General features: G+C 52.2%; 1 protein-coding gene across 7 annotated transcripts in view; it reads right to left on the bottom strand.

Annotated features, from left to right (window-relative positions):
* Window positions 1-13,061, bottom strand: part of LOC119448925 (uncharacterized) — a 349,207-nt gene that overhangs the window by 31,860 nt on the left and 304,286 nt on the right. The window lies entirely within an intron of this gene.

The following is a 13,061-nucleotide window of genomic DNA, read 5'->3' as shown; positions in this document are numbered from 1 at the left end:
AGCAGATGCCACGTTTTCTTAGAGCCCATCTGACCATTCAGGCTGTTGTAAATTTGGCCCCATTGCTGGCGTTCGAGTGTGGCGCTGTGGGCTTCAATGCCACGTTCGAGTTTCGCGATGTGACGGCGAAGCTTCTTGTTGTGCCGTTGACGCCGCCAACTGCGCATGAGGCCTTCGTGCGCTTCCCCTATGTGGAGGAGGCGCGAATCGGTCGTCGGCTGCTATTGAGTGACCTCCATTTCGTGCGTCGCGGCGGTCACGTCCTGCTTTAGCGACTCGACCCATTTGTTTATGTCCGAAATGGTGTCGGGTACCGCTTCTTCGTGCATTTGTCGGAAATTGTTCCACTCCGTGATTCGCGCAGAGGTTTTGGCTCTTTTGTTGGTGGATGTTGCATTGGTAGTGGAGAGGATGCATTGATCACTGCCTGCCGAGAGGCCCGTGTTTTCCCATCGAGCGCACGGTATGTTTTTGCGCAACGTCAAGTATGGCGAGGTATCTTTGCCCACGCTGTGTCCGATCCGCGTTGATTGCTGTTGCGCGTCGTTCAGAATGGTTAGCTCTAAGTCTTGGATGGCTTCCCTTAACCGGGCGCCCTTTGGGTCTGATTTGGGATAGCCCTAGTCTGGGTGTTGAGAGTTGAAATCTCCAATGATTAGTATTTGTGCATCTTTGGCCAGCGCAGATGTTTTTCGAAAGATGTGTGGGAAGTCTGCTCCCCTTTCTTTGGGTGAGCTGTATATGTTTAATATGAAGAGTTGTTTGAGTCTTCTTATCTTCGGTAGAACATCAATGAGCGTGTGTTGCATGCTGTTGCTTTCAATTTCGTGCTGCACGGCCATCACATTGTTGTGTGTCAGGATGGTGTACCTGGGGGGGGGGGGGGGGGGGTTGTGTGCGCTTAATTGGTCATACTACTTGTAGTTAGGGAGTTTCACGTGGCCGTTCGTTTCTTGTGGAGCTACGACGTCAAGGACTTCATCTTTTCACTGGGGATTATTCTGAATATGCTGGATAATTTACTGCAGGTGGCTATTTTTCTTACGGTGTCCCCTGCTGTTCCACTGCCAAATTGTTAACTTAGAGAGACGGGGAGCCATGATGGATTACGTGGTCATTGATGAGGAGGCCGGCTTTAAAATGGCTGCACGGCTTGCTGATGAGGTGCGTTTCTTGGCCAGCTGCACGCCGACATCGGCTAGCGTGGCCTCTGTAATGCTTTTGAGTGTGGCAAACAAGTTGTTTGTATCTATAATGGCATGTTGCATCGCGTTAAAGTGTACATGAAATTTGGCTTCTAATCTTATCGCGAGTGTAGATATGGCCGCAGTCACCTCGGCAGTAACTGCCGTGGTGATGTCAGCTTCGGCGTGAAGAGATCCAGTGGATGTGGCAGCCTTGCGTTTGCCGGCGTTCTGTACTGGTTGGGGCGGTGTTTCCGTCATTGGTGCCGTATTTCTGGCTGCAGGGGAAGAGTGTACTTCTTGTATTTGCGTAGGTGTTGGAGGTGTTTGTGTGTGGTGGTTAGTGGAAAGTGCCGTGTCAATTTTAGTCTCGAGGGTTTGAATGTAGTTGATTAATTTTGCAATCTGGGATGTTGGGAAGAGATTTCAGCTTTAAGGGAAGAGTTCTCCCTGGCCAGCTCCCCCACCTGCGAAATGAGCAATGACGACGCCATGATGGAGGCCGGGGGTCCTTGCTCCCAGGCCCCAGTTTTTGGGAGGATGTTGGTAGGCCGCCTCATTGGGTGGAGCTCTGCTGGACGACCGGGACCACTCCTTCGTGGTGATTGCCCCCGAAGACGAGGGAGTCCTTTGGGTTGAGCGAGATCTCGAGTGACGTTTTGAGCGTCGGGTGCGGGACCGGGACCTGCTGGCTCACCGTTTCCACCCATCCCACGGTTTTCCAGCAAGACCGCCGTTGGCTGGCGGTCCGCGAACTGCTAACGGCGTGCGGTGAGTTGCCTTGTCGCTAACATGGACGCGACTTCAATTTTGGCGCCGTGGACACCATAAGTGGCTCCAAGGAAATCAACGTCACTCTGTTTACGAAGGAACTGCCTCTATTTGCATATGGATTATGCAGAAAGGAACATGGTGATGCTTAGTTGAATTCTGACGGCGTTTATAGCTTCTTCACTCGATCGTAAATTGTATATCGATGAAACCCAAAACCGTCATTGTCAGGTATTATTTCCTCATCCTACAAAGCAATTTACTGTATGCAATCCTCGCCCCTGTCGAGTTATATTGCATGAATAGCTCTCACAGTGAGCCAACAAAAGCTCTCACATCGTGCTCACGTTAGTTTCGACGGGAATTCAGGGCGCAGGCTCCTTTCCCAAGCGTATCACCCCTGAAGGAAGCCGAACGCCAGGCCAGGGGTACGCTTGTACCCTTTTGAACCAGTGGGTGCCCGGCGGCGGTGGGAATCGAACCCACAGCCTCCCGCAGCCGAGGCGGGCATCTCAGAGTGAGCCAACACTCTCGAAACTGTACCGCAACACGATCGGCGGTGTTCGCTTGCAGGTGCTGGTGCATGCATGGCGCTCATGCAGTTCTCTGAGCAAGACACTTCTAGGGCGTTTTTCACAAGGAAATTGCTCCGCGTTGATTGGAGCCTCTTCACTGTTCTCAATATTCACGCTGAGAGAAACGACAAAGGGAAATAGGTCAAATTCGCCAAGGTTACAGTTTAGTAAAACATAAAAACAACGTGTTCCCTGCGGCCCCGCGTTTGTTTGGGAGACTGAAAGTTGCGGTGCTTTCTCACTTACGGCGCTGAGGGCCGTTATTCACGAGCGCCCCCTGGGAAGCACTGGTTTCCCCGTGTTGCCACGACGAGGTAAACAACCACGTGCGCCACCATATTTATAAAGTGTGGCCCGCCTGTAAGGGCCGTAACTTACGGGCGCCTTGGCGGTAGCTTCGAAAAAACTCTTACCAATGGGAGCCATGCGGAGCCATGCGGAGATTCGCGCAGCGGTCTGGAGCACGAGACACGGTCTGGTCCAATCAGAAACGCAGGTGCTAGATCGGACCCTAAATGGGCACAACCGTCTCATGCGCCCTCCTGCAAGCTCCCGGCGCCAACCTGTCGCGTCGGCAGACGGGGAGAAGGGGTGAGCGTCCGAAGGAAGAGTAGGCGCCGTTGGTACACACACGCACGCACACATACAGCCTAGCGTGATCCTGGGCAGGACTGAAGGCAAAACGGCACGTGAGCTATTGGAAGCGTTTTACATAAAATAAAAATCATGAGCCATTCCAATCTATGAAGGTGAATGACCAGCGAAGTTGTTTAGCACACGATACAGAGGTGACACAAAATATGGAGGCCGCGTATAGACCAGACTCATGAGGAGCAACGCGTCTACCAATAACGACGGCAAGAACACAGACGAGAATGCAATCGTTGCCGGGATTGCGCACTACACGTGGCCTCCCCATTACGACGAGAGAAGAGAAGTGAAATTCAAAATGGAGAAGGGCGCGTTGTCTTATATACACGCACGACGGTGCCGCCGCCCCGGGAAAGTGGCAAGAAACATGCAAGGCACGCAAGCGGTTGGAACGCCGACAAAGAGAGGGCGGTGCGAACGTAGACATGGCTGGCATAATAGCCTTGAGTAGTCTGCCCGAAGTGGCTAGTGCGCCTGCGCCTTGGGCATTCTATATATACTGTATCTGTCGCACCTGGGACCTCTTTGGTCCCAGGTGCGACAGTGCGCGCACGTGGTTCCACCTGGGACCTCTTCGGTCCCAGGTGTGACAGAGGTAGTTCAAGGGTGCGTTACAGGTCCCGGAGCCCACCACTCGGAGTCCACAGGGCTATGTGCCATTGTGCGTGTACCCTTTCTGCACGATCACCAGGATCGGCCCACCTTTTTGCACACGCACTCGAAAAATGCACCTAAGCCTAGCCATAAACAGCTTCGCTGTAAAAATGTAGTACCTTTGTACGTCAGACCTCTGTTGTCTTATACAACACGGAGCATGCTCTCTTTAGATTTTCCAAATGATCTTGTTTGTCCTGATAATCTCCTTCAGTAGTCTGCCCGAAGTGGCTAGGGCGTCTGCACCTTGGGAATAGTATATTGCCACGTGTGTAGTGCGGCAATGACGACGACGTAACAAGCATATCGGCACTTGTGAAAAACAGAGAGCAAGAAGAAGAGGAAGAAGCATTGACTAGCGCGCGGTATTAAAAACTGTCCGTTCTTGTTACTGCCTTTGCCGACAAGTGCGTTTCGTTTGTTCCTCGAACTTCCGACGTCTCGACAATGGTGGAGTTGCTGGGTACCTGATGCTCGGGACACCTGTTCGGACCCGTACACGCAGTCCCAAGAATCAACTTCTCACCAATACCCCAGTGCACCGATTCAGCCGCCGCGTGTTAGGCCTGAGCCCCGAATTCACCAACGTTGCAGCTCCGATAAGCATGGAAACTTCTACATCGGTCAATCTTGCTCCTTCACAGATGACGACAAGCCATGCCCAGGTGACTCTTCAGTATCCTCGCGTTCCGGATATCTTTCGAGGCGATGCATTTGAAGATGTTGAGGACTGGCTTGATCAGTATGAGAGGGTTGCTAAAGTCAACGAATGGAGCGCAGAAAAAAAACTTAGGCACGCTTATTTCGCTCTAGAAGACAGTGCGCGCACGTGGTTCCAGAACCGGGAAGCATGCTTCCAAGCGTGGAACGACTTTCGATGCCAACTCCTGGACACTTTCTCCTGTTCCGACCGGCGGAATTACGCGCAACAGCTAATCGAAGCGCGCTTCCAGAAACCCAACGAAAGCGTCGCTATGTATGCTGAGGATATGACCCGTCAATTTCGCCGAGCTGACCCCGATATGGCCGAGACTAAGAAAGTGCGCCATCTCATGCGCGGATTTAAGGAACAATTGTTTGCAGTCCTGGTACGAAACCCACCAACCACCGTAGACGAATTCATCAAGGAGGCCACTATAATTGAGCGAGCACTTCAGCAACGGTGCCGCCACATTGACCGCCTGTCCAATACCACACCGATGAGCGCCGCCGCTCAGAATGCCACCACTAGCGAAAGCTCTCTGCGAGAGCTGATTCGCAGAATACTGCGTGAGGAATTAGAAACCCTGGTTGCTCGTTTTACCGAGCCAGCAGTTGCTTATGTTGCCGAAGTCGTCCGCCAGGAGCTGCGGCAAGCCTTTTCATCGCCCGCGCCGTGCCCCGAATCACGCCCGTTGAGCTATGCTGATGTCGTTCGTGGTCCTCCTCCTCCACCGCTGACGACGCCGTTCCATCCGCAACCTGTTACCACTCCATCGTGGCAGCGGGGTCTGGGAGACGACCACCAGCTCGCCGAACTGACTTGTGGCGCACTGCCGACCGTCGGCCACTCTGCTTCTACTGTGGGGAACCGGGCCACATTGCCCGTTACTGCCCTCATTGAGACGTCGATTTTGGAGGCTTTCCACGTTCAGCTTCCCCGCGCTTTGAATACCGCCGTGCCCTGGACGAGGGTTACTCGCTGACCGCCCAAGCCGCTTCACCACGTCGTCGCTGGCAGTCTCCGTCACCTCAACGTTCCGCTTCCCCCAACCGTCCCAGTTTCGCAGACGTCGTCAGAGGCCGTTCCCCCAGTCCTCACCGGGGAAACTAACGGCCGCTACCTCCGGGGGAAAGGTTGCCAACTGTCGAGACGCCGAAAAGACCCCCCAACCGCCGCAACAAGACGACATGACGACGACGAGTAATGCCGACGAATGGGTTTGCGCCGACCTCAGCCTTTTTGTTGACGGACATCCCGTAACAGCCCTTGTGGACACCGGTGCTGATTTCTCGATTATGCGTCAAGAGCTGGTTGACCGCCTTAAAAAGGTGAAAACACCATGGACAGGGCCATACATAAGAAGTGCCGGCGGTCAGATAATGACGCCAACGGGTAAATGTACCGCCAGACTCCGCATCGGTGATTCAAGCTTTGTTGCCACGTTCGTTGTTCTCCCCGAGTGCTGCAAAGAACTCATCTTGGGGATGGATTTTCTACGGGATTATAGAGCTATTATAAACGTCCCGGAGCGTTTGGTCACATTTTCAGCGAACCCAGATGTAGACTGCAACTATGATAGACAGCACGGGCGTTTACGACTAGCCGAGGACGTGACGATGCCGCCGCGAACCTGCTGCCTTGTGTCTGTTTCCACCGAGAAGCCTTACGACGGTGATGTGATAGCGGAACAAATCAACGTATTATTGCTCACAAGGCGTTTCGATTGCACGGGGCATTCTGGCTTTAAATCGTGGGCATGCAGCAGTGCTCCTTACGAACTTTAGCAACGAACGCCGCCACGTCCCGAAAGGCACTGCAGTTGCGTTCTGTGGTGACATAGTACAAGTAAAGGACTGCTTCGCTGTGCACGACCAAGGAATGAGTGACAAGACCATTTCGGCCCCGACAACATTGTCCGTCGACGTTTGCTCGACCCTGTTTCCCGCTGAGAGGCCGTGCCTACTGGAACTAATACAGCAGTTTGAGGATTGCTTTTTGTATACGTCCAAGGTCAAGCAAATACCACTGACCAAACATCGGATAGTTACGGACGATGCCACGAGAACAATTCGACAGAACCCCTATCGTGTGGCCCTGAAGAAACGCGAAGAAATACAAAAGCACGTGAAGAAAATGCTCGAGGATGATATGATGCAGCCTTCGAAGAGTCCTTGGGCGTTCCCTGTGGTCAGTGGCGTAGCCAAGGGGGGGGGGGGGGGGTTCAACCCCCCCCCCGAAATTTTTTGCACCCCCCCCCCCCACTCACCCACCCTTTTCTCTCGTCGCTTCGCGCTGCCATATTTCAAGAAACCGGTGCTACTTTCACACTTTCATTCCTGGGCGGTTCCGTTTGGGTTGGTAATTTACAGCAAATCATGTCTGCATATGGAAAAAAACTGTCACGGTGTTTGTCAAGGCCTTGACACTCTGTGAGGTTTTGGGCGCGAATGTGGCGGCCGCATTCTAAAACAACAAATGCGCAACAAATGCGCAACAAATGCGGCAGCCGCATTTTAGATGAAGGCGAAAATGCTCGAGGCCCGTTTACTTAGATTTAGGTGCACGTTAAAGTCCCCAGGTGGTCGAAATTTCCGGTATACATTTCCGCCGCTTCCCTTCAGGTGCCGGTTAGGCCGCGTTCGCGTAGGAACTTGGTCTCGAAGCTCTCGGAAGCGGCAAAATCTTGCAAAAATCCGCCCGCCTAGGCGGCAAAACAGGCAGAAAAACAGGCGGCGAGCCAAATTGGTCTCGGACCGATTTTTTCGCCATGGCGAAGCGGAAACGCGGCGGAAAGTCGTTCTGCTCGACCGGAAGCTACACTATCATGTAAACTTCCGGTCGTAACATTGAACATGGCACCAAAAGTGTAGGCTGTAATGCTGATCGACGCGATCAAGAACCACCCCTTGCTCTACGACAAGAGTGGCACTCAAAAGTACTGTCAGCAATACTCGCGATAGTATTCAACGTCGCGTGACCGGAGGTGCGGCAACGAAGCCTTGGCGTGACCCAACTTCTTACACTTTACCAAAGCCAGGCGAACCCACCACTGCTGTTTCCGAGGTTTTCTTGTCTTCCGTTTATTCATTGTCCATGTCTAGAAAACAAGTAGGTAGAAGTATAAAAGCCATTTCTTCTTCCACTTCCATGACAGACAATAGTTAGGCAGATTCCTCGTTGGCGCTCCATAATTCTCCTCGCACGTGCACGGTATGTTGCAGAAGTCGCGGGGTGCTTTTCTCGTCGCGACGATAGATTGGGAGCATACGTCTCACGTAGGACGCGCAGGCTTCGGCGAGCCTCAACACAAGGGCCAGCCCGGGTTTTAGCTTTGGTGTTCCCGTTGCCGCTTTCGTGTCCTGGAGGCGCCGACAATAATACGAAATGATGAAATGTTATTACAACTTGTAAATAAAAGCTATTAAAGAAATATAATCACGCCTACGCAGCAACCTGTGACACAGCGCTACCGCGCCCGTCTGAGGAGAATTACAGAACGCCAACGAGGAACTTACTGAAGGTCGCAGATGACACGCGAAATTGTGCAAGATGATCACTTTTGATGACGGGTGGGTCAGTGAATAAACATACCGCTCGAAATAATGCGATAATGAGCGCCACCACGCCGACAAACGCACGCAGACTAGATGGATGTGGACGAAAGCGGCAGCGCGGCCGCGGTGGTAGCAAAACAAATTTGAACTTGGACATGCGCGGAAAAAATTTTCCGGCCGCTTTGGCCTCTCCACCCGCTTGCCGCTTCCCAAATGTGAACGTAGCCATAGTCTGCAGCGCGAAACGTCTCTCGTTTGCGATTGCGCCCCTACGGAAGGCTGGTATATAGTTACTGTTGTGTTGCTGAATCCCAAACCAGCAATTACGAAAGGCTGGTAGTTGCTGTTGTGTTGTGGAATCCCAAACCAGCAATGTACACACGAAAGGGTTGATGCCAGCAGTGAAATTCCACCGACTCGCAACAGAATGCACGAAACAGACAGCCGACAAGCACGGATTACTGCTGTGCGCAGTACAGCGTAAGTAAACTCTTGTTGCAGGCGCTGACAGTTCTCGTCGGAGTTCACGCGTCCTGAGAAATTGATTATGTGCACTATACACTGAACAAAACCGGAGTTCATTCCTGCATTACTAGTACACCAATCAGTCGAGATTCTGTGAGGTACAAGGCCACTTCCTGTTTGCACCGGCCTAAGTGAAGCAGAAATGACTCGCACGCACTACTTAAAATGCGTACACATGCCATAACTATGCAGTGCGGTGAAATATTCTGTACAATTCTGAATATGTTGACGTAAAGGCAAATTACGGCTGCACGCTCGCACACAGCGGAAGACACAGCGGCCCATGCACTTGCCGCATGGAAATGCAAGGCGACGAAAGCTTCGTAAAAAAAAAAGCATTACTCGTTTTTGCGCGTATTTAAGTTTTCTAGCGCAAAGACGCAGCGAACAAGCTATTGCTATGGGAGTAGGTATAGCCTGGTAACACGTGCATTTTCACATGTATAGCCGTCCTTGACCTGTGAAACGCACTTCGCCCCGACGAGGACGCCGCCATCTACGCTTAACGGAGATTAACAATTAATGATGTCTTCTCCGATCGGGCGGGTCGTCTCAATGATGCGTTTTCGAAGAGTGGTCCATTCAGTGGCGCGATGAGAGACGGTTGCTCCAAACACCCACTGTACCTGTCGTACTTACTGTATTTTACTGAGCTTACATTACTTTTTACTTAATTTCTTCACAAGCACACAGTGCCACGCACACACGCAAGGGGGGGGGGGGGGTCCCATGTCTTTGATATACATGCATAGAGTGTACTTACACTACCGATACTTATTATCGATCACGTCACGTAGTGGAAAGCAGACGCTTGCCCCCCCCCCCCCCCCCCCCCCCCCCCTGGTCGGGCCGATGAACCCCCCCCGAAAAAAATTTCTGGCTACGCCCCTGCCTGTGGTTGGTGTTGGTAAAGAAAAAAGACGGTAGCTTACGTTTCTGTATTGACTACCGCAAGTTAAATCAGGTAACAATGAAAGACGTCTATCCGTTTCCACGCATCGACGATTCACTCGACAGGTTGCGCCCCGCACGCTATTTTTCCTCCATGGACTTACACAGCGGGTATTGGCAAATAGAAGTCGATGAGCGAGATCGGGAGAAAACTGCCTTCGTGACGCCCGATGGTCTCTATGAATTTAAGGTGCTACCTTTCGGTTTTTGTACAGCGCCAGCCACTTTTCGGCGTCTAATGGACACCGTACTTTCAGGTCTAAAGTGGCAAACGTGCTTGGTGTACCTCGACGATGTGATGTTTTTTTCCGGCTACATTTGAAGAGCATCTAGCCCGGCTACAGGCTGTTGTCCAAGCGGTACGCTCTGCTGGCCTCATGTTAAAGCCTGAAAAATGTCATTTTGGCTTTAACGAACTCGAATTCCTGGGCCACGTCGTCAGTAGTGAAGGTGTCCGGCCTGACCCAGACAAAATAGACGCTGCTACAAAATTCCCCACACCATCTAACACGAAGGCAGTGAGACGCTTCTTGGGCCTGTGCGCCTATTATGGCCGGTTTATTGCGGACTTTTCACGTATTGCCTCACAGTTGACGCGACTAACACGAGAGGATGTTCCCTTTGTTTGGGGTGAACGCGATCAAATGGCATTTAACGAATCACGTCAGCGTCTGCAAATGCCCCCAGTTCTGGCACACTTTGAACAGGACGCCCAGACAGCACTTCATACCGACGCGAGCAATGTAGGTCTGGGTGCCGTGCTGGTTATTGAATCTTGCTTCTTCGGTCGAAGGTTCATCCTTATCGCTGCCACCAGTTATTAGATCTGGTAGGCGTTGGTTGCGGGAGTTGGGGGACGTTGAGGCGGACTTGGGAGAAACAGGAGGGATTTATTTACATTATGTACAGTGATTAAAATACAAAATCTTGAACAGTCATAAAGTGATGGACGGCCGGCAGCATCTCGGACGCTGCGGCCCGTGGCAAGAAGAGCTCCCCTCTCCTCGATTTGTCGCTCTTTTAACCCCTTTGGTCTCTCGGGGTCTCGTCATTTTTGGCCAATCGTCGAGCCAGCTCAGGTGTCGTCATTTTCCTCCCCTGGTATTGGCCCGTGCAAGTGTCGTCATATTCGGCCAATGGGGACGCTCCGAGGGCTTCATTGTCCGATGGCTGATTTGCCTCCGGCTTTGCCTCCTCGCCTGGAAGCGCTCGGCTGAAGGAGACGGGATGTTCTCGGAACGGCCCAACAGAGCCGAAAAACCGCTTTGCACTTGACCAAGGCTTCCTTCCTGGAACCGTGCCAGCCTCCCGTTCCACTTTTGGGAAGAGTCAAGCAGGGGGAGAGACAATAGCTCGACGTGCGGTGCGTGAGGTAGGAGTCGCCAACCTGTCTGACGGGTCCGGTAGCGTGGTTGACACGCCTCGGTGCCCCATAATTGGAAGGCGACGACCTTTTTAAGGTGGTGGGGAAACTTGGGTGATTCCTGGAAAGGGTCCGTATCTAACATGGTGCAATGGCCAGACGGCTCCGAGAAAGTGATAGCCTACGCCAGCAGAACTCTTTTCCGCTCAGAAGAAAACTATTCCACTACGGAGAAAGAATGCCTCGCCGTTGTGTGGGCTGTTATTAAATTTCACCCTTATTTGTACGGTCGCCCATTCGCCGTCGTCAGTGACCACCATTCTCTGTGTTGGCTGACTAATTTAAGAGACCCCTATGGTCGATTGGCGCGCTGGATCCTCAGGCTTCAGGAGTTCAACAAGACCGTTGTATACAGGTCAGGGAAAAAGCATACCGACGCCGACTGCCTCTCTAGGTAACCTATGCAGCCTTCTGTCACCGAGGATCCGGACACAGACGCTGCATTTTCGGGAGTCGTCGATACATTTACCATTTCCCAGCAGCAGCACGACGACCCAGAACAGCTTCCGCTTATTGATTTCTTGGAAGGCCGAGGCAAAGACGTGCCTCAACTGTTTGGACGCAGCTTGGCGTCATTTTGTTTGAAGGACCATGTTCTCTATAAGAAGAACTTTTCTCCGACGGGCAGCACCTACTTACTGGTCGTGCCTGCTTCGCTTCGCAATGAAGTTCTCACAGCGTGTCATGATGAGGGCACCTCAGGTCATCTGGGCTCCACACGAACATTGTCCCGACTGCGGCGGAAGTATTATTGGCCGAAGCTCCCAGCCGATGTTAAACATCATGTACGCACTTTTCCAGACTGCCAAAGACGCAAAGCACCACCCGACAAGCCAGCTGGTCTCCTACATCCTGTAGAAGTACCGGGAACGCCCTTTGCCAAAATTGGCATGAATTTTCTTGGACCGTTTCCAACTTCAACTACAGGGAACAGGTGGATTATTGTCGCCACTGACTACCTTACCCGCTATGCGGAGACAAATGCTACCCAGTGCGGAACAGCAGCTGAAGCAGTCCGATTTTTCGTCGAAAACGTCTTGCTTAGGCACGGTGCCCCAACGGTTGTAATTACTGACAGAGGAACCGTGTTCACGGCCGAACCTTTAGAAGCAGTTCTCAAACTCAGCGGCACAGCCCACCGGAAAACGACAGCCTATCATCCCCAGACGAATGGACTAACGGAGCATTTGAACAAGACACTCGCAGTCATGCTTCGCATGTACGTCAACGTGGACCATAAGAACTGGGAGGAGATTTTACCTTATGTAACCTTCGCATATAACACCGCTCAAAAGGAAACGACTCGTATGACGCCATTCAGCTTGGTACACGGTCGCGAAGCCACGACAGCTTTGGATGCAATGCTGCCCCACGAGTGCGACGACATCCATGCAGATGCTGAAGAATTTGGTCAATGTGCCGAAGCCATACAGCTTGCACGTGTACGCATCCACCACCAGCAAGACCAGGACGCAATGCGGTACAATCGTCAGCTCAAATTCGTCGGCTACAGAACCGCCGAGAGAGTGTGGGTTGGGATACCCATTCGGCGTAGGGGACTTTCTGAAAAACTACTAAGGCGATATTTTGGTCCATACACAGTTATCCGACGACTGAACTACTTGAATTACGAGGTCATGCCCGATGGTGAAGCTTGTTCGCGGCGCCGCAAGCAACCTTCCGAAGTGGTGCATGTGGTGCGCATGAAGCCGTACTTTCTCAAGTGACTCGCGTTTTAGTGTCTCGTACAGCATACGACGTTGCACATCGGGACGATGCTTCCCTTTGGAGGCAGGCAAATGCCGCGTGTCTAGTGCGGCAATGACGACGACGAAAAAGCATAACTACACTCATGAAAAACAGAGAGCAAGAAGAAGAAGAAGCAGTGACTAGCGCGCGGTATTAAAAACTGTCCGTTCTTGTTACTGCCTCTGCCGACAAGTGCCTTTCGTTTGTTCCTCGAGCTTCCGAAGTCGCGACATATATACTGTATCTGTCTTTCGAAGAAAGTTGTTAGTAGCGCCTGTGACCTGTGTCTGTGTGTTTTCGCTTGTGACTATGCCTTTGGGC

The sequence above is a fragment of the Dermacentor silvarum genome, chromosome 4, assembly GCF_013339745.2.
Source record: "Dermacentor silvarum isolate Dsil-2018 chromosome 4, BIME_Dsil_1.4, whole genome shotgun sequence".
Lineage (NCBI taxonomy): Eukaryota > Metazoa > Arthropoda > Arachnida > Ixodida > Ixodidae > Dermacentor > Dermacentor silvarum.
This window is presented reverse-complemented; position numbering and strand designations above follow the sequence as displayed.